Genomic DNA, 22442 nt, shown 5'->3' on the forward strand with positions numbered 1-22442 from the left:
CCACTCTCCCATGGAAATGTTGGACATGGGTTGCTTGGAGAATGAGGGAGAGAGATGAGAGAGAGATGGTTGTAAGAGAGAGAGTGATGGGTGAGTGATGGGGAGTGATGGGTGGAGAGAGAGAGAGAGTTGACTTTGGGGATGGGTAGATGTACTTAGGGATGGGTGGGAGTGATGGGAATGATGTGTACTTGATTGAATGATTGATGGGATTGATGTGATAGATTCTCTTGAGATTAGCAATGCGTGGCGTTTTTCTCGAACTGAACGTGGGCCCACAGCTCCTGGCCTGGGTATTGCCTCAACGTACGAGACACAACATCGGAACCGCGGTGACGGCACGATCGTAGGGATATAAGTCTCGGGTCAAGCTGACTCTGATATACAGGACACGACTCAAGATCACGTATAAACGCCAATAACAGATCGCGGGTCACCGGAATTCGACCTGGAGGACCGCAGAAGCATATGAAACGGTACGGGCTAGGATATGGGTCTCACACATGTGGACCCACCAGATGTATACATTCTGTCACGCTCCAAACTCGAAAATTGGGCTCATAAAATTTTTGATTGTCGAATCTAGTGCCAATAGCCTCCGTAGTACCCCATTCTCGGCTCTAAGTGCGCATACGCCAGTTTCTGATCCTGGGATCCTACAAGGAGGTTTTTGCAACATACATTTATCTTGTAAGAAGCATAACCACAAGTTTACCCAAATTACAAAGGTAACATCATCATCACATATCCACTAATATAAACAGTTGAGTACAATGCTGGAAGGGAAATACATATGTCGAAAATCAAAGCTCCAGAAGTCTGCTGCATGCTCTAAGTTCAACGCTACTGCAACTAACGCCACTTGCATGCATCTATCGTGCTTAAGCTTATAAAAAGATTAGTGGGTGGTGAGAGTGTGTGCACAAGGTAAGTGCCAAGTAAGCAATATCAGAGTAATCAGAGTAAGCGAAAATACTGAAAGTCCAAGAGTACCATCAGCCGTACCAAGGCTATGCGATGCAAGGCATGAATGCTAACGACCATATCAATGTAAAAACATGGCAACCCAAAATGCTAAATGTTGCGGATGCAATGCAATATGCGGTGCGAATGAAATGACCAAGCTGGAGTGAAGTCGGGATGATAGTACGTAGTATCATAGGTTAAGAGGTCTATCACAAGGGACTTTCATCCAAACTAGTCCCATATCTAAATTTGGATAGCCAGACTCAATGTGATAAACTCATGATCTCAGGTTAGTTGAGTGCCCCAACTGAAATCCTGACCATTGCGAAGATACACATAACAAATAGTTGTACACCACCAGCCCGAGTGGATAGTGAATGAATGAATGAATGAGTATGCAACTCCTGCTCAATAAGTTCATATATCAGTACGGTTCCTCCCTGAAAAATCACCGGGGTCTATTACACTCCAAACCAGATTGCCACCTCATCGCGCACAACAAGGTGAGTGGAAGAGACATTACTATCTGCCTACCAATATCGGGCCCGGCTCGTCGATAGTGGACCCATTCCTTGAGCTCGTCAAACTCAGCCTAGTTTGCCCCCACCTTTAGGGTAGGTAAGGTCGCACCCCCTTCGAATTGATTACGACACAGTGGGAGACACGGCCTAATGGTATACAGTCCTCATGCGCTCATGCGTCCACTCGGTCTAGACGTTGGAGCAACCTTTGGAACCAAGGGTTCTAGGACTTTCACCCAAGTATATCTATAGCACCCCATGTAGAATAGATTTTTGGTGTCCCATCTGGCCATCCACGATATGCCTGTGGAGTCTATGGCCTTGATGTCGCTAGGGCGTATGGTAGTCATATCACACAAATGTGAGATGTATGAGTCATACCATCCGGTCATGCATCAAACCTGTGTGTACCACGCGCTCATGTGGGGTAACTCCGCCTATTAAGGAGTCCCATAATATCTTAACCCTATGACACATGCAATGATCAACCATATCTCATAACAAACATGCAGATGATGCGTATGGGCATGTATCATGATGCTATGCTGTCACATACTCATAATCAGCATCGACAATCGGCCTCGACAATCGGCCTCGGTAATCGGCCTCGATAATCATCCTCAACAATCGGCCTCGATATTCGGCCTCGATAATTAGAATCTGCCTCGATAATTAGCCTTGACAATCGGAATCGGCCTCGACAATTGAAATCGGCCTCGACAATCAGAATCGGCCTCAACAATCGGAATCGGCCTTGACAATCAGAATCGGCCTCGATAATCAGCCTCGACAATCGGAATCGGCCTCGATAATTGTCCTTGACAATCAGAATCGGCCTCGATAATCGGAATCGACCTTGACAATCGGAATCGGCCTCGACAATTGAAATCGGCATTGACAATCGGAATCGGCCTCAACAATCGAAATTAGCCTCGACAATGGAATCGGCCTCGATAATCGTCCTCGATAATCGGAATCGGCCTAACAAGGAGCCTAAGGGTAGGTCACAATGTAAACATTTAACTATCATTGCCCATCGATGTGGACATTTTACCAACATTACTCCCAAGGGGTGGCCCCGCATAGTGTTAAACATATAGTGGGCCCATGGCTTCACACAAGGGCCTAATATACATCACACTGGGCTATAATTATATCACATTGGGCCTCATCATATGGGCCTCGTATACAATACATTGGGCCATATCACATGGGTCTAATACACATCACTATGGGTCGCATCACACGGGCCTAATACACATCACTATGGGCCGCTCACACGGGCCTAACACGCATCACTATGGGCTGTTCACATGGGCCTAACACACATCAGTATGGGCTGTTCACATGGGCCTAACACACATCACTATGGGCCACGTCACATGGGCCTAATACACATCACTATAGGCCACATCATATGGGCCTAAAACACATCACTATGGGCCGATCAAATGGACCTGATACACATCACTATGGGCCGTTCAAATGGGCTAATACACATTACTATGGGCCGCTCAAATGGGCCTAACACACATCACTATGGGCCGCTCAAATGGGCCTAACACACATTACTATGGGCCGCTCAAATGGGCCTAACACACATCACTATGGGCCGCTCAAATGGGCTTAACACATTACTATGGGCTGCTCAAATGGGCCTAATACACATTACTATGGGCCGCATCAATGGGCTGTATCACATGGGCCTCGAATACATCATATGGGCCTTAACATATGGGCCTCAAATATGGGTCATAAATACATCACATTAGGCCTTGCCCATGGGCCTCGAATACATCACAATGGGCCTTACCCATGGGCCTCGAGTACATCACAATGGGCAATAACCCATGGGCTTTAAATACACAATAGGTGAGCCCTACACATGGACTTTATACACATCAAGTGGGCAACATCAATGGGCTGCACTAATGGGCCTCATATACACCAAGTGGGCTACATCAATGAGCCACACTAATGGACCTCAAATACACAACAGGTGGGCCCTGCACATACAACAAGTGGCCTTGCACGTCCAGCATCACGGATGGATGGTGTGGTTATAAAACACATACATCGAGGTGGTCCCCACCGTCCTAGAGGGCGTGCATAAAATACATAAATCAAGGTGGATTTCCACCGTCCAGCTATTTTGATGGTGTGGATATAAAACATATACATTACGTGGGGTCCATGTATACAACAGGTACATCAAGGTGGGACCTGCACAATGGACAGTCTGGATATAACATAAACCTCATGATCAAACCTACCTGGCTGACGTTAATACAACAGCTATATGGCTATGTGAGGTACACTGGCCAATCCATCCACAGAGGTGGTCCCATGTGGGGCCCACCATATGTTTATTTTCCATCCCACCTATTGATAAGGTCACACAGACCTAAATAAAGAGGAAAAATAAATTTCATATTTATCCAAAACTTCCGTGGCCCAGATGGGTTTCAATGGTAGACGCTCAATCTTCGCTGATTTCTGTAGTGGTCCACCTGATAAACAGCGTGAATATAGAATAAATACATTAATGGTGGGTCCCACCATCCAGCCATCTAGACGGTGTGGATAAGACCCATACATCATAGTGGAGTCCACACTGATGGACAGTATGGAATACAATACATACATCAGTGGGCCCCACGGAGCTTGGTGATGTCACCAGCAGCTATATAGCTATTGTGCGGTACCTCTGCCAATCCGTCTAGCAGGTGGGTTATGTATATATATATATATAATATTTAATATATACAAAGAAGAGGGAGGGGGGCTCCAGCGTCCAGCGCCCAATCTGGATGGACAGTGTGGATGATAGAATACATACATCGGTGTGGGCCATCTCCACACGTGCAACACGTGGAGTGGGTCCCACTTCCTGCCAAAAAAATGGATGGACGGTTTGGAATATAATGCATGCCTCGAGATCAAACGTCAGAACTTGCTGACGTCAATACAGTAACTAAAGCTGCTAGCCGTCCAGCAGATGGACGACCCAGAATTCAAAATACATACATAAAAGGTGGGCCCCACCCGTCCCACATGCTGGACGGTGGGGAGCACCACCCGAGATTTGCATTTGCCTTGTCCGTTTGGATGAACGGTGTTGAATACAACACATTCCTCATGTGGGTCCCACTGTCCACGGACGGTGAGGATGACAAAAACATCATGGTGGGTCCACGTCAGCATGGCCTACCCACTGGATCAAACTGAAATATGTGTTTTCCCTACTCAAGCCTGTCCAAATGACTTGCCCACTGGACGGACAGCGTGGATACATCAGATACATCATGGTGCGTCCCACCGTCTAGTAACTGGACGGTGAGGATGGCACGTAAACATCATAGTGGGCTCCACCATCTGGACAGTAAGATGGATAGATGGTGTGGATGAATCCACATGCAGGTGGGTCCCACGGCATGTATGGCGTGGTTCAAGCATCAAGGTGGGCCACAAAAGGGGAGAGAGAGAGAGAGAGAGAGAGAGAGAGAGAGAGAGAGAGAGAGTCATGAGTAGTGGAGGGACCCCACCACTATGAGTCCCTCTTTGAACAATGCATTATCAAGATGGGTCCCACCATGTGGGCCCTCTAATCATCAAATCCAAACAAAATCACCCACTTATCATCTTCTTGGACTTCTTTTTCCACCGATGCATCCTAGAGCTCCATGGAATGCACTTCAACGGTCGAGATGAAGCTTGGATGGTGGAGATGAGAGGTAGAAAGGTGGGCCACACTAGCTTCTCCATGAAAGCCATGGACGTTGGGTGCTTGGGTTGCTTGGGAGAATGAGAGAGAGATGAGATAGAGAGGTTGTAAGAGAGAGAGAGGGATGGGTGATTGATGGGGTGTGATGGGTGATGGGTGATGGATGTGTACTTGGTTGTAAGAGAGAGTTGACTTTGGGGAGGGTGGTTGTACTTGGGGATGGGTGTTGTACTTTGACTAGTGATGTGATTGATGGGATTAATTTGATTAGAGATTCCTTGGGTTTGCAAATACATGACATTTTTCTCAAACTGAACGTGGGCCCACATCTCCTGGCCCAGGTATCACCTCGGTGCGTAATACGCGGCGTCAGAACCGCGGCGACAGCGTGGTTGTTAGGGTACAAGTTTCGGGTTGTGTCGACTCTGGAATAGGGGATACGACTCAGGGTCATGCACAAATGCTGTATACGCATCGCAGGTTGCCAGAATTTGACCGAGAGGACCGCGAAAGCCTACAGAATGGTACGGTCTAGGATACGGGCCTCACATGTTCTATATCCTGTCCGTCCGTGGGACGTGGACCCCACTGATGGATATGCTTCATCCACACCATCCGTCTGTGGGGATCCCACTTGAGATATGTATTATATCCACACCGTCCCTGCACGTGAGATGGTGTGACACATTGTGATATAGAGGGGACCTCAGTGATGTATGTGTTTTATCTACACCGTCCATCTGACGGTGGGACCCACCTCTGATGTATCTATTTTATCCAAACCGTCCATCCATCTTACAAGCTCATCTTAAGGCTTGAGACAAGAAATAAGACAGATATGTCTATCAAGTGGACCACACTACAAAAACTAGTGGAGGATTGAATGTCTACCATTAAAACCCATTTGGGGTCTCAGAAGTTCTAGATCTATATGAAATTTGTTTTCATCTTAATTTAGGTCTTTGTGACCTTATGATTAGATTGGATGGAAAATAAATGTTAAGGTGGCCCCCGTGAATTGTTAACAGTGAAATCATTATCTCTACTGTTATTTGTGGTATGGTCCAGATGATCTTTCGATATAATTCATTTTTTTGGGTAATGCTCTAATATGATCTCTAAAAACAAATGAATGGTGTAGATAGTCCAGCTAGGATGATGGGTCCCACTTGATGTATATGAGGCCCATTGTTGCAGCCCATGTGATGCAACCCACTTGATGTATATGAGGCCCATTGTTGTGGCCCATGTGATGCAGCCCACTTGATATATATGAGGCCTATTGTTGCGGCCCATGTGATGCAACCCACTTGATGTATATGAGGCCCATTGTTGTGGCCCATGTGATGCAGCCCACTTGATATATATGACGCCCATTGTTGCGCCTCATGTGATGCAGCCCAATTGATGTATATGAGGCCCATTATTGCAGCCCATGTGATGAAGCCCACTTGATGTATATGAGGCCCATTGTTGCGGCCCATGAGATGTGGCCCATTGTGATGCATGTGAGGCCCATGAGTGAGGCTCAATGCGATGTATGTGAAGCCCTTGTATGAGGCCCAAAGCGATGTATATGAGGACTGATGTGATGTGTGATTCTACCATGGTGTATGTAATGATGTTTATGATGGACCATGCCTTGGGAGTAATGATGGTTTGATGTCCACATTGTAAGAGCAATGATGGTTAAATGTCCACATTATAACTCTCCCTAGGGCCCATTATTAGGCCCATTCTCACCTCCCCTTAGTGGGCTAACCCAAACCGTTGGACCCTTATGATCGTTAGGCCCATTCTTGATATGAATAGGCCATCTAGGGCCATCCTTGATATGAGGAGAGCACATCATCATCATATAACATGCTTAGTATAGCTTCATGATCCATGCCCATGTACATCATATGTATGCTTGATATGAGGAGTGATTGATCATATCACATGCCATTGGGTGGATTATTATGAGACTCCTTGATAGGAGGAGTTGCCCACATGAGCGCGCGATACGCGTAGGATTACTGCATGACTGGATAATATGATTCATGCATCTCGTATTTATGTGATATGATTTCTTTATGCCCTAGCGACATTAGGGCCATAGCCTCCACAAGCATATTGTGGATGATAGGATTGACACTGAAAATACTGTTACTAGCATCTGGGCGCCATAGATGTCCCTGGTGAAAATCCCTAAACCCGATAGTACCAGATGATGACTCCAATGTCAAGACCGATTGGATACATGAGCACACGAGAGCCGTATACCAGTAGGCCACGTCTCCCACTGTGTCGTGGTCGGTCGGAAGGGGGGGTGGCCTTATCCGCCCAAGGGTAGGGGCAATGTTAGGCTGAGTTTAACCAGCTCGTAAATGGGTCTGCTATCGACGGGCCGAGCCAATATTGGTAGGTGGATAGTGAGGTCTCTTCCACTTGCATGGTTGTGCGTCCAGTGGGTGGCGATCTGGTGTAGAGTGTACTAGACCTCGATGATTATGCAAAGAAAACTGTACTGATATATGGTGTGGATTAGTATGCTTGAGCTACATCTTACTCATGACATTTACTATGTAGGCCTTGCATTATATGGCCTTGGTATGGTCGATAACATTCATGCCTTGCATCGCATAGCCTTGGTATGGCTAATGGCATTCATGGACTTACCAACATTTTCACATTACTCTGATATTGCGTACTTGCATTTTTACCGTGTGCACACACTTTCACCACCCTCTAAGCTTTCTATAAGCTTATGCATGATAGATGCGCGCAGGTGATGGCAGGGCGCAGTTGTAGCTAAGCAGCAACATTGAGATTGGAGCATAAAGCTATCTTTTAGAGCTTCTGTTATTGATATTGTATTTTCCTTTTGCATTGTACTCAAGTTTTGATCATAGTGGATTTTTGTGATGGTGTTCTTGTTATTATTCGTGGGTTATACTTATAGTTATGCTTATTATGAATCAAATTCATGTTGAAAATCCTCCTTATAGGCTCCCAATATTGGAACCTAGTATATGGGTGCCAGGAGCTGAGAATGGGGTACTATGGAGGCTGTCGGCACCGGATTCGGCGATTAGAAATTTTGTGAGCCCGGTTTTCTAGTTTGGGGCGTGACAAGTTGAGTCCTCCCACCAAGCCCTGTTTGGGGACGAGCTGGCTTCGCAGTCACCTCCCCAGTTTGAGCCACCCTTGCAGGTTATGCTCCAAAAATCATGGAATTGAGGAGGTTGACTTGGTCCCCTTGAGAACCAGGTTAGAACCCTGGATGACAATGTGGATCATATTATGAGATTGGAGGTGATTAATGAAAAATTTAAGTGCCAAAGATCTAAGGTACAAAAGAGAGAGAAAAGGTTGACAAAATCACTAAGTACATTAACAGAAATAACAGACTGTTCGGTCTTGCCTAAGGTTGGTTTGGTCTGATCGAATGTGTATAGAATAGTCCAACAAGAAATTGTGATTTTTGGAGGAAATTCAGCTCGACACTTAGGTGTGACCAAAGCCATGTTCGGTGCCACCAAAAGGAAGTTCGGTGTAACCTAAGGGAGACAGAGACTTGTTGATGCAAACCCCAATTGCAGGGCTACGATGTACTAATAATTTGAAAAGACTGATGTCGAATCCATAAGGAATGGGGAACACGGCCTAAAACTAATCTAAAGTAAATGTTTGTCTAGGTTTTCAATCCAACTTTTAGTAAATGGGTTTTAAAACAATAAATATAAAAGACTAAGGATCCAGGAATCGAAGTCTTATATAATCCAATCGGAAGATAATTATGCCAAACCAATTATAAACACTAATAAGAATATGATTTCGATTGAATGATTCTATCATGAATAACTTGAATGTCAATTGTAGGGAATTAAAAGCGTCTAAAGTACTCTTATGTGACAATAGATGCTTAGGTTAGAATAGATTAATCAATTATAATCCTTCTCTAATTCAGGCTAAATAATTGTTAAATCAAAGCATTCATTGCACCTATAGTACACAACAAATTTAGAAATAAACAACTAAAAGACTTTCAAGTAAAACCAAATTAAATCAATCTTATATCATCAATCAAACTAATGTTATTGAATCAAATAAACTAAATAATGTAATTGAACTACAAGCTTCATCCCTTACCCTTAGCTAAGAGGCTAACATCTTAGAAAGAGAAACTAAAGAAAAACTAGAAAGACAATGAGAATTGAGGAGAATAAGAAGAAGGATGACTCTGTGGAGCTCTATCTCCCCTACGTCTTTCTCCCTAGCCCTAATTCGTACCTAGGAATTATTAGTGCATTAATTTTTGCACTTTATTTATCAATCACATGAGTCGTTGTGTCATGTAGTCAGTTAAGTCTTTGAAAAGTGAAGACCGAAGACACAAGCGAAGTTGAAGCATTAAGAAAGTAAGAATAGGTAAATAAGGTGCCTTAGTGACCCCAACCCTTGACCCAAAATAACCCATAGACCTTTAGATGATCTTGACCTAATATGAATACCAAATTGATCATCCCTTAGCCTTAAGAGACCAAAAAAAATATGATAAATAAGGCTACAAGAGGTGAAAATCTGCTATGCAAAAGATAGCCCAAAACAACAGAATTCGATTGATGTTCGATGACATTGAACTGTCATCGAATAACCTTCGATAACATCGATCGAGAGTTAGGAATGTCCAACAACTAAACTGAATTTTTCTCTAAAATTTTTGATGCCATCGAGGTCCCTTCAATGACATCGAAGACCCCTCAATGACATCGATTGAGAGTCAGAATTGTCCAGCAAGATAATGAATTTTTTTTCCTGATTTTCTCGATGGCATCGAAGTCCCTTCGATGACATTGAAGGTTAGTTCAATGACATCGAAGATGTTCCAGATATGTTGAAAAAGAAAATACCATATATTGTTTGGATTATTTGATGGCATCGAAGAACCCTTCGATGACATCGATAAAGCCATTTTCTATCCGTTTTTTGTCCATTGTAGCTTAAACTTTTTATAAAGGGCAATCGGCTGTTGGGATTTTTTGATAGATTTTTGAAGTAATAGACGCCTAGGAGAATCCATGTTCATATCCCTCACCCCAAGCCTCTATTCCATTGAGTTCTAAGCAATCTCTTTTAAGATTATAGCTCTAATGAGGATTCAAACCTCAACATTGAGATATGCTTGAACTCTTCTATTTCCTAGAGATTGGACTTAAGCAATCTTAGCAAACTATTATCCAAATCCTCTAGGAGACCCATTTAGGAAAATCCCCTAGGAAATCAACTTCCTTCTAGTTGTAGGAGATTCAACCAATCTCCCATCACCTTGGTCACCTCGGAAGAGCATCAAATGCAAGGTGATTGATCATGGAGTTGAAGCCTTTGCAAAGCGGTGGTAGCATGATCGGAGGAGCATCAGGGAGATGATTGAAGCCCGAGAGAGTGGAGATCAAACAACCCAAGACGGAGCTACAAAAAGGGACTCAATCTAACAAGTGTCAATTACAAGAGTCTAAGTTTGTACTCTTTCCTTGTATAGGTTGGAGTGTAAGAGTTTGTGTCTCAAGCTTAAACCAGGTTCTTGTGTAGGACCTTGGCTCTTTCGTAGGGCCTAAATCTCAATGTACTTATGTAGGACCTTAGCTCTTGTATAGGGTCTAGATTTTCAGGTTCTTGTGTAGGACCTCAGCCTTTGCGTAGGGCTTAAAACCTCGGGTTCTTGTGTAAAACCTTGGCTCTTGATTAGGGCCTAAAGTTTAGAGTCATTGTATAGGGCTATAAAGGTTCGAGGTGAACTTGATTTAAAACCCCCGATAGTGAAATCTAGTACACTCACAAGTTGAGTGCGTCTGTCAGGAGTTGAGTAGGCAAGTAGTCGAACCACTATATATGATTGTGTTTAGGATTGTCATTTGTGCAATTGTTTAATTATGCTTATGAGTTTGAATGTCTATATTATACATGTATGATTAGATGAATGCCTAAGTGTTGATAGGTAGTACATCCCACACACACATATACACTATCTTGATATAGAGTAGTTGCTTACTTGCATATCATTTGTAGTCTATGTGATCGGACCCTCTATTGGTTTGGAAGCCTTATAATTACATTGTGAAAAAGGAGAGCTTGCGATGTCCTTTGGGGGGGGGGGGGGGGGGGGGGGGGTGTTGAATAGGACAATGCCAAATAATCGAAACAAGTGCTGAATATGTAAATAATATAAAGATCTCAATTGCTTGAGTATTAAAACCTTGATTCCAAACAATTCTTAGGACAACCTTCACCTAAAATTTTAGGCAGAACAACCTTATTTCATGAATGTATTCAAAATCAAAACTTCAAACTAACAAGAGTAAATTAAAGAACTATAACATTCACCACACTAATGAAATAATTAAATACATCCAATCCACCAAAAATAAAAATAAGGCATTCACCACATGACACAAAGAATTATAATGGTCTGGTGCTTTAAAAACAGCCATACCTATTCTACCTCCCAAAATTACTTCCCTCGTAATTTTAGCTTTCACTATAAAAATGTTTTCACCGAGTCACCTTAATAACCTGATACAGTTCCTTGTGATTTTTATGGGCTATCATAATAAAAACCCAAACTGAGATTTTCATAAGATATTTCAAACAAAACCTCAACTAAGATTTTCACAGGAGATCTCATAAAAACCTAAATAGAGTTTTAGAAGGTATACTTATCTACAACCGTAGAAGACATAGTAGAAGGACCTCTTTCTTGAATGTAGATGGTGCTGTGTTCAGTCAGATAGAAGGGTTTAGGGTTCTATAGATTTTAATTTTGTTAAACCCAAGTTCTACTTAATTCAATTCTCTTAGATCTCAAAGAGGAGTATAGTTTACTCTCTTACATTAAACTTAAAAGATCTGAGACTAAAGGGAATTGAAAAAGCTATTTAAATAAATTATAAATACCAATAAATAGCTTGCTAATAACTTGAGATTCTTTCTCTCTTGCAGAAGAATTCTGATAATTAAATTGTGTAATTCGGAATGAGAGAAAACCTCAATTTATAGGCAAAGAAGTTAGAACTTTGGTTAGCCTGAGATAGGCTTCGACTATACCGAGTTTAGCGGATTCTGTTCAACGGATTTTGTATTGCGTGGGATAAGAATTATCAAAAATTCAATTGGCCCGAGGTCAAGTATGGCTGGCCGAACAGTACAATTCAGCTAGCCAAATTTTCCCTTCGGCTAACTAAATTCTCACGAATTCCAAAAGGTGATGTTGCTGAAATTTGACCCGAACTTTCTCGAGCTGGACAAATTTCAAGCTCGGGCTAGGTGAACCAAAACTTGGGTAGCCGAATTTGCAACAAGAGTTGTTATTTGCTTCAGGCTTGAAGTTAGGCTGGATAAGGAAGCTAAGCTGGTTGGTTGGCCTAATTCTAGACAAAAACAAATGTAAAAACCTATGATTGAACAATTCGTGAGGTCTTTCTAGGGTTTATACCACCTGAGATATATCCAATATTTGCTTCACTTTGGCTTGAACTTTGTTTCAAACTTCATCTTAAATTTGGGCTTGACTTCATCTTGAATTTGAGCTCGATCTTTTCTTGAACATAAGCCGATCTTGAGCTTGATCTTTTCTTGAACACAGACTAATCTTGAGCTTGATCTTCTCTTGAACATAGACCAAGTTCTAATTTGAAGTCTCATGAAATTTGACAACCTATGTGTGTTGTGTGTTTAACATCCTAGCACTTACACGTTACCTTCATTTAATTGTTAATTAGTTTAAGTTAAGTAATTTGAATTTTAAAAAGGCATAAATTTTAAATAGGTCCTAATCACCCCCCTCTAGGACATAGCCTTCATTCTTTAGCTCCACCAAGCTTCTACAAGCGTAACCGTGGTAATCCCATTACGTCACAGGCTCGCATTTTCAGGAATGCCTAAAACACCCATTTAAATAGGAAAAACTCATACCAACTTTAAATTTACATACTTTTGTTATGCTTCGGTCGCACCGATGACAACCTTTGGTTACAGCCGAACATACCTTTGGTCGCATTGAACCTTCTTTCAGTTGTAACCAAATTTCATTAATATTCATTTAAAGTCTGTCTTCCTTAGGTTGCATTGAACTCTCCTTCGGTGGCATCGAACATGACTTTTGTTAATGTCGAGCTAAATTATATCTGAAACCATGGTTTCTTGCTAGACCGTTCTGTGCACATTCGGTCGGACCAAACTAGCCTTAGGTGGGACTGAATAGTCTGTTATTTCTGTTGATGGACTTTGTGATTTTTCTAACCTTTTCTTCATCCTTTGTCCTTGGTTTCGTTGGATCTTTGGCATGTGAATTCTTCATTAATGAATTCTAAATCTCCAATTCTTCATTATCTTCTTTTGAGCTTTAAATCCATCTTTTTAAGCATGCATTTATATTTAAATACAAAATCACCTTGCATGACGAATATATAAATATATATATATATATATATATATATTGAATTATCACCTAAATGTCAGGAAAGCTAATGTAATTAAGAGGATAAATATGCAATATTTGAGTCTCAACACAAACTTTAGACCTATATTGGAGAAATTCAATTGTAAAGGAAAGAAGGTTTGGTTCGACCGAATGTATATTCGGCTACAACTGAAGGCTATCATCAGTTTGATGAAGCATAACTTGTAGAGCTTCTACGAAGTCCTTCAATCCTTTGGTTCTTCTTCGGTTTTTATATTTTCCTTTTGAGTTTAGTTTAATTATGTCTATAGTTGGATAAATCTCTTAGTTATGGCTAAGAGTTGAAGCTTGTAGTTGTTTTTAACGTATTAGTTTACTTTGATTAAACTAATTGGTTTGATTATTGAAAAATTCATTGATATTCATTTGAATGAAGATTTATTTATTTATTTATTTTGATCCATTGTTGACTCCAAGCACATTGGATGCTTAGGAAAGGTAAAAGTAATTGCTTATCTATTTTACAAGAGATTGATCTTTAAAATCCATTGATCAATCATAGACTAAGGGCATGATAAATGCTTTGAATTCCCTGCGATCAATACTTTAATGTTTATATGAGAATTAATTCAATTGACGTTCAAATGTATGTTGGTATGTGAATGATGATTTAACCGCTCTATTATCCAATTGGATGTGATAGGACTTCAATTTCAGTTGATTTATACGATTAAATTAAGTAAATTAAACATTAAGAATGGATATAAGTGGATCCTTGTCGCTCTAGTGCTTTGTCTTTATTGATTGCATTCTCAATTACATCATTACTTCTTAAATCAAATTCCATAAGTTAGTTTTAGTTCTCGTTCTAGTTCTAAAGTATTCGAGAGATCACACCAATAAAAGTCTCTGTGGGTACGACCTTGGTCTCATCGAGTTATTACTAAATCGCAACCCTACACTTGGGGTTTGTTCCAATCAAGTTTTTGGTGCCATTGTCGGGAACTTTGACTGTGTCTTTCTGAAATACATTAGTATTAGAATTAGTGTAGGATTAGGATTAGTTTTCGCTATGTTTCTAGATTAATTTTTTTCTAAATTTTTTTAAATACTAACATTGCTTCTTCTGCTTTTGTAAAATCTAACTTAGAATCGTCAATTGGGTACTATCCTTCCAACCCTTTTGCTCTAGTTATTTCAAATTTCTTTTAAAAGTAGGTTTTATAATTAGGGTTGATAGTAGTTTATGCCCAAGTAGGTTCATGTTAACACTCTCCGTCTCTTAAGTGAAGGAAGATTAGTTGAACGATTGCCTATCCATCACTGGATTAGATAACACCTAAGATCCTCTGAAATGTCCAAGAATATGGCTAAGAATCAACCTCAACATCTTGTTGTTGAGTAACAAGATGAAAATGAAGTGCAAAACATCCCACCAGTTACAACACTACATGACTATTTGCAACCAGTTTGGACGAGCACACCTTCCTACATGATCTTTCCACATAATGTAGGAAACATGGATTCCAAACCGGGAGTGATCTAACTACTTCCAAAATTCAATGGACTAGGTTCTAAGAGTCTATACCTACATCTCAAAGAGTTTGACGAGATTCTAGTGACCTCACACTTCAATAATATGTCAGATGACACCCTTAGACTAAAATTGTTCCCTTTCTCATTAAAGGAGAAGACCAAGTCTTGGCTTTACTCCTTGAGACTGAGATCGATTGGGATATGGGCTGAGATGACCCGGGAGTTCCTTAAAAAGTTCTTCCTGGTTCATAAGATCAATACCCTTTGAAAGGCTATTATGAATTTCTAGCAGAAAGAGGAAGAAACCTTCTTCTAATGCTGAGAGAGGTTTAAGGATCTTTTAAGCGCATGCCCGCATCACAGCTATGAAGTTTGGTGGGTCATAAACTTTTTCTATAATGAACTGACTTTGACCATGCACCAATTTGTAGAGATGATGTGCAATGGGAATGAACAAAGATCCTAATGATGCGTGGGCCTATTTTGACATATTAGATAAAAACGCGCAATCAGAGGATACTTCAACCAATCCAACTAATCCCAAGTCGACTCGGTCCAAAGAGAAGGGAGGAATATACATTTTAATGGAAGAAGATGATGTCAATGCTAGGGTGGCCAACCTTACAAGAAAGTTGAGGCCATGGAATTGAAGAAAGTAGAAATCATCAAACCCGAGGAGACCGTTGAAATTGTTTGTGGTATTTGCACAAGTAACATACACTTGATGCAGGAATATCCTACAATTCCTACTTTCTAAGAGTTGTTACATGAGAAATCTATTGCTGTGAACAATTATTAAAGGCCATTTAGTGCTGCTATCTCAAACATGTATAGTTCTAGTTGTCGGCATGACTTGAACTTCAGTTGGAGGAATGGACCCACAACTAATGCAGGAAAAAAATCCTCAAGGGTCTCTTCCTTCGATCCTCATTTCACTTCTAACTAAGAAAAGAACCAAAGAGGATCCGAATAAAAAATTCATGCATGATAAAGAGCAATTCAATCAAAATACTTTGCAACCATTCCAGGATATTAAAATATACTTAGGAGTGTTTGCATCATCTATTCAAAGATTGGAGTCACAACTTACTGTTAGGGAGAAGGGGAATCTTCCAACCCAACCTCTACCTTGAAATTGTGGTAATGACCGCTCTAGTAGAAGTAGGAATAGGTCAAAGTGTCCTTGGGGAGGGGGGGGGGGGGACTTTATAAAATTTTATGCCGATTTAAAATCCTATTAACCTAATCTTGATATAATATGAAACTTAGCAAGATATCTTCAACTTAACTCAAATGGCTTCCAAGCCAAATAGAGGATCCAATTATAAGACTATTTAATATTCAACCACTATATATACTTAGTCTATGGTGGCTGAACAGTGTGACTATGTGTGGGTTGTAATTCTGATCAGTTCTAAATAATCATGTTAATAAGCTTCATGATAACATTCAAAGAAAGCATAATAAAGCAATTTGTAAATAATAATCCCAAACACAATCATTTATAGTGGTTCGGTTACGTGCCTACTCCATTCTCGGAAGATGCACTCAACCCATAAGTGTACCAGATTTCACTAATGGAAGTTTCAAATTAGGTTCACCTCAAACCATTACAACCTACACAAGGTTGACTCTAGGACCTACACAAGGTACCTAAACATGCTTACACAAGACACATGTTTATGCCCTACACGAGCAAAGGTCAACACGAAGCACCTAAGTTTTATGCCCTACATAAGAGCAAAGGATCCACATAAGGAACCTCCGTTTTAGGCCACACAGGCCAAGGATCCACACAAGGAACCTAAAGTTTATGACTTACACAAGAGCAAGGGTCAATACACAGCACCTACACGTACTATCCCGTCGGAGGCCTCTTATAAGGACTTAAAAGGGCTGAGAAGCACCTATGACCTAAACCTACAGAAGGAATGATCAACAGGGTCTCTGGACTCTAATGACTTACAGATAAGTAGGTGAGCCTCGTTAAACACGTTGATGAAGATCTCCTCCTTGATGACGAAGATTCTTCAACTCCCTTGATCTGTAACACTTGATGATGTTCCAATAAAGGCGACGGGTTGGGTCTAGGTTATGTTGGAATCCTACTCTATTAAATGTTTTCCTATTTTAGAGGAGTGATTCCAAGCATCCAAGCATTCAAAGTATCCCAGCTCAATGATTTGCCATTAAGATACTAGTTGGAGGATCCTTGAATAGGGAAGTTCATTCCTCAATCCATTCTATTGAATATCAATGATGAGGGTAGATTGAAGGATAAACTTCCATGAGAAAATGAGCTTACGGTAGGTAGTATGCAAAATTCGCTCAAAGCTCTCTCTATTTTTCTCTCTTTTGTAACCAACAGCAAGCTTCCTATATATAGGCAAAAAGTCCCAATGGTAATAAATATGTCAAGTCTGACTGAGTTCAATCTCATCGGTCCGGACTCGATGTCATCGAACGTATACTTTCGATTCCATCGAGTCAGGGTTCGATGATGCGAACTCAGCTGAAGCACATACCCAGAACTTTTTGACTGAAGATGGATGAAATCGAACGTGCGTCGATGTTATCAAATTTTGAATTCTGATATCATCGACAGTGGTTCGATTCATCAATCTTTTAATGAATATTTTAAGTAAGCTTATTGGACACTTTTTGACCCAATTTGATAATATCGAACCCATATCGATTTCATCAATATTTGAATTACGATCATATCGAGATAATATCGATTCCTCGATCATTCACATAAGATTTTCCTTTTCAAGTTTGCTGGAACAGTTTTGTCTTGATTCGATCATTTCGAGTCTATATCGATATCATTGTGATTTGAATTTCGATGATATCGATGTGGGTTTCGATTCCTCGAACATTTAGATTTTTTTCTTTTAAAAACTTGCTGGACACAACTTGTCCCATTTCGATGTCATCGATATTGTGTTAATATTATCGATATTTGAATTTCGATGATATCAATTGTCCTTCGATTCCTCGAGCAATATCAAGAATATTTTCCAAGCCTTTGCTGGATAGAGCTCTGAGACTTTCGATATCATCGACTGGTCTCGATATCATTAATATTTGAAGTTTGATTTTATCGAAGATACTTTTGATTTATCGAATATTTTGTCCAAAATACTTTATGGTTGCTGGACATAAAGAGGACTCAATTCGATGTTATCGAGACCAGTTCGATATAATCGAGACTGAGTTCGATTGTATCGACCAAGAATTGATGATATCGAACTTAGCTAAAAACTTAGAGAATTTACCATTTTGAAACCAGGTTTTCAGACTTTTAACACCTATGTTGTTCTAAGTTTTTTCTTAAGGCTTTTATTTACCTAGGTGTTTTGGGACATCATGTGAGGCTAAGTTTACTTGTGATGAGCTCTGAACACACATCCGGTTGATGCAATGTCTTGAACAATCTTCATATGGGGCCTACTTGACTCATTAACTCAACACTCACGCTAATTGACAAACTAGGACACTTTCATACCTAAACCAAAACTAGCTATTGAAATTCAACTCTTGTAAGACTGGAGTATATAGAAAAAGGAGAAATCCTAACTCCTAAACACAACATAAAGTAAGAGATCCTCCTAAACCCTGAACCATAATGAAATGGGTTCCAAAGGTTAAGTGTCTTGTAATCCACATAGCTTTCAAAGCAAGTAACCATTCAAGATGGTACCTGGATAGTGGATGTTCGAGATACATGACAGGTGATAAGGTTATACTCTCAAACATCGATGAAGTAAATGGCGACTCAGTTACATTCGAAGATGGAAGCAACTGTAAGATAATTGGTTAAGGTATTGTACAACTTCCTAACTTACCTCTCTTCGAAAATGTTCTATATGTTGAAAGATTAAAATATAATCTTCTAAGCATATATCAGTTCTGTGATAATAAACATAACATAAGATTTTTTGATCATGGATGTGAGATTATAAATGAGAAAGAAAATGTAATATTAAACGGTCGCAGAACGTCTGAAAATTGCTATATAATTGATAACCCTTACTCAACAAACCATTCATGTTACATGTTCCAAATAGACAAGATTGAACTATGGCATTAACGTCTTGGACATGTAAACTATAAAGATTTATATAAATTGAGTAAAAGAGTTCACTTATGTGGCCTACCCAAACTGAAAAAGATAGAAAAAGTTTGTGACACATGTCAAATAGGCAAGCAAGTTAGTGAAATTATGGTGAAACCGTTAGTACTGAAGTATGAAGTATGACTAAGTGTCCCAGAGGGGGGGTGAATAAGACTTTTTTTTTTAAAAATTGTTATCTTCTAATAACAACATATGCCCAACTTTTAAAACAAGGAAGCAAGACAAAGTAACTCTATGACTTCCAAGCCAATAGAGGGTCCAATTCACATAGGTTTATACAAGATTCATATGTAAAAGCAAAGTTTATAAGGATAGTGTATATTGTGTGTGGGATGTGACTTCTATCAATACTAATACATTAACTAAATCATCCATCATTGTGAACATATGATGAACATAAGCATAATTAGATAAATGTACTCAAAATAATCCCAAACACAATCATGTATAGTGGTTCGGCTATTTGCCTGCTCTGCTCCGGGAGGACGCACTCTCTCCTATAGTGTACCGAATTTCACTATCCAATGGTTTTAAATTAGGTTAACCATGAACCTTCATAACCTACGTAAGGTTAAGCTAGGATACCTACACAAGGTTCCTAGATGCCTACACAAGGTGACACGTCCTACCTAAGGACACCACTAGGAGCCTACATAAGCTAACCCAAGCCTACACAAGGCATAACCTATATAAGGCTACATGTCCTACACAAGGACACAACGTATTCTCCCATCGGAGGCCTACAACTAGGACGTGGTGAGTTTGATACTCAAACTCTGAATCCCAATCCTACACAAGGAAAGGGCTTCAGACACATTAGACTCTAAATACTTACAAAGTAAGTTGGTGAGTCCCTTTCTCATGTAATGTGAAGATCTTTGATGATGATGAAGAATCTTCAGCTCCATTGAATCACAACCTGCTGATGATGCTTTCACGAAGGCTCTAAGGTTGTGAGGTTTTGGCTCTTTGATCTTCTCTATTTAAATGATAAGATTTAAATCAATAGAGAAGGTTCCCATGAGCTAGGCATTCAGGAGTTTTAAAGATAGTATGATTAGTTAGAAACTTCATGAATGCTAGAGTTCATAATTCAATCCAAGCATATAAGCTAAGAATTAATGCTTAAGCAAAGGATTGAATGATGAACTCTAATGGGAAAGAGAGAGTGAGTAAGAGGGTAGGTAGATCTTGGAATAATAGGATAAAACTCTCATAGATTCTAGCTCATTTTACTAAGAGAAACACTAGTGTATTTATAGAGTAAAAATCCCAACGGTAAAAAAATGGGCAGAATTTTGTAATTGTCGATGCCATCGAAGGGTGTTCGATATTATCAAAATTTGAATTTTAATACAATCGAAGCACCTTCGATTTCATTGAATCTCTACTCAATATATTCATTTGAGAGTAGAAAAGATTCTTCCTTTTTTTAATTGAGCATATTTCGATTAGATCGGCGTGCACTTTGATTCATTGAGGGACACTCAATTCCATTGAGATTTGTCTTTAAAATAACACATAGGTTGTTGGATAGTTTTATCACATGTTCGATTCAATCGAATATCCCTCTATCTATCGAAATTTGAATTTTGATAATATCGAATGGTTTTCGATGACCTCGAAGAAAATAGATTTTCTCTGAAAAACTTGCTAGACAAAACTGAGTAAGTTCTGATTCTATCAAATAGACTTCCATACTATCGATAACTTACTCTCGATAACATCAAGGAGACTTCGATGTCATTGAGGAGCACTTAGAGTATTTTTTGGAAGAATTTTAAGGACCATGTAATCGAGGGCTATTCGATGTCATTAAAGTGTGAACTTCGATTGTATTGAATGATAATCAATGCAATTGATATTTTTAGCATTTCTTTCATTTTATTGCTGGACAGAATGGGTGAGTCTTTCGATAACATCAAACGATGTTCAATGGTATCAAAGATTCCCTCGATTGCAGTTCAATGCACTTGATCTGGACTTGTGATTTTTTAGTTTTAACTTTTTTCTTCCATTTATACTCTTAGTGCATTATATACAAACTCTACTAGAAGATTTTTTAATTCATTTTAAGGTTTAGTTGGGATTATATGGGGTCATATACCTACTAGGGTTTGTTGTTGGATGATGAGGCTATGGCTGATAGGTTTAAGCTTGATCATGGTCTTCATCTTTTGTTGAGGCTTGGTCTTGATGTCTTCTTCTAAGAGCTCACTTGGACTGACCGACTCAATACTCATGTATATTGATAAATACGGGCACTTTCTGTAAGACTCGTATCATAGTCCGTACCATCTCGTAGATTCCCGCGATTTTCCCTGTCGAATTCCGGCGACCCGCGACCTTTATTCGGCATTTTCTTGTAACCTTGAGTCGTAACCTATCAACTTGAGTTGACTCAACCCAAGACTTGTACCCTAGCGACTGCGTCGTTGCCGTGGTTCCAATGCCATGACTCATGCGGTGATCTGATACCCAGGCCAGGAGATGTGGGCCTGCGTTCAGTTCGAGGAAAAACACCGCGCATTTGCAAACCGAAGAGAACATCCCATCAATCCCATAAATCCCATCAATGGTCAAGTACATGTCAAGTACACATCACCTCACACCCCATCCCCAAGCAACCCCAAAAGTCAACAATCCTTTACACAACCCATCCCCTATCAAGTACACCCATCACTCACTTCTCCCATCACTCCATCACCCATCCCTCTCTCTCCTTATAACCCACTCTCTCTCTCATTTCTCAAACTCATTCTCTTAAGCAACCCAAAAAATTCCAACGTCCCAACCTCCATGAGAGAGTTTTGTGTGTGGCCCACTTCCTAACCCTCTCATCTCCCATCTCAACCCTTCATTCTCCATCATCTTCCGTTGAGATCGAAGCCAATGAGACTACCTTTCCAAGGAGCCAAGAAGAAGTGGACGGTGGGTGATCTTGGACCCACATTTTCATTTTTATTTTTTGTGATTTAAGGGCCTACATATGGTGGGACCCACCTTGATGTATACTTTGTATCAAAGAGGGGCCCATAGTGGCAGGGCCCCTTCATCACCGCCGATCTCTCTCTCTCTCTCTCTTCGTGTGATGACTTATGGCCCACCTTGATGCAT

At 40.3% G+C, this 22442-nt stretch overlaps 1 non-coding gene across 1 annotated transcript; it reads right to left on the bottom strand.

Annotated features, from left to right (window-relative positions):
* Positions 1-15446: 15446 nt before the first annotated feature.
* On the bottom strand, positions 15447-15553 carry LOC131224458 (small nucleolar RNA R71). The gene has a single exon (XR_009160941.1). It is a non-coding gene; the product is annotated as a small nucleolar RNA R71 (small nucleolar RNA).
* Positions 15554-22442: the final 6889 nt, after the last annotated feature.

The sequence above is a fragment of the Magnolia sinica genome, chromosome 13 (assembly GCF_029962835.1).
Source record: "Magnolia sinica isolate HGM2019 chromosome 13, MsV1, whole genome shotgun sequence".
In the NCBI taxonomy this organism is placed as follows: Eukaryota; Viridiplantae; Streptophyta; class Magnoliopsida; order Magnoliales; family Magnoliaceae; genus Magnolia; species Magnolia sinica.